Raw genomic sequence first — 1,081 nt, forward strand, 5'->3', positions numbered from 1 at the left:
TTTTTACTCTATTATATATTTTTAAGTTTTTGTTGAAATAAAGAAAGAAAAGAAAATTAATTGAAGAACACTAAGGAATAATCTGATCAGGTCTGGGAACTAACGTTTTAACATCTGTCCAATAACATGAGAGAAATTTTATATTTTGAACACGTGATCTTATTGTTTTACACGAACAGCTTATAACGTCTGGTAAAAACATCATTTCTCTCGCTCTCCTTTCCACCTGCTCTTTTTATATATTTGGTTTTTAATTAATAAATAAGAAGGAAAATGCAAGGTAATCGAGGCAAAATCTTTAAACATAATAGAAACTCTCCTTAGTATTTTGTTCTTTTCTTTCGTATGGTTTTGTGATGAAACAAAGATTATTCAACAAGCTGCTAATTTTAACACTAGACTATAACCCCAATAATTTAAAATGCAATATCATGCTGATTCATCAAATTATGATGTCATCATCACTTTTGTTTCGCATATTGCTAGGTGGAAAACTCTGTTGCAAGAAACATTCTCTTATGGTTATACTTTCCAATCAAATCATTCGAAGCCCTTTCTCCTCAGAACTATATTTTTGTTTTAATTCGAGAAAAAGTTCAAAAGCCCTTGTAACGAAATTGAATCGGACAATATTAAGTTTGAAACCAAAAAAAAAACTTTAGCAATTTTATTAAATTTTTCTTCTAAAAAAATTACAAAAAGGGTACAATAACATTTTTAGATCTTTTTTACAAATGTGTCAAAAGTGAAGAGTTTAAAGCCAAGAATATTGCAGCAGTCTTTTTCTTTTCTGATCATTATTTCGCTAATCGTAACGACACGTGGTCGTCTGTGACGAAACATAAAAATTATTAGTAATAATTTTATGACGAAACCAAATATATTAGTAATATTTTTTGTGTGTTTCATATTTAAATTATTTATTACAATATGTAATATGTAGATTGACCTGAAAATTTAAAACCTTTTAGTTTTTTCTCTTAAACACTTCAGTATTTTATTTTTGATGTTGTCTCTGGAACTCGCAAAGATCCTAAAAGGTTTTTGGAGATAGAAATTCGAGAGGGCGAAAGATAAAGAA

Source organism: Hydractinia symbiolongicarpus, chromosome 10, assembly GCF_029227915.1.
Source record: "Hydractinia symbiolongicarpus strain clone_291-10 chromosome 10, HSymV2.1, whole genome shotgun sequence".
Classification (NCBI taxonomy): domain Eukaryota; kingdom Metazoa; phylum Cnidaria; class Hydrozoa; order Anthoathecata; family Hydractiniidae; genus Hydractinia; species Hydractinia symbiolongicarpus.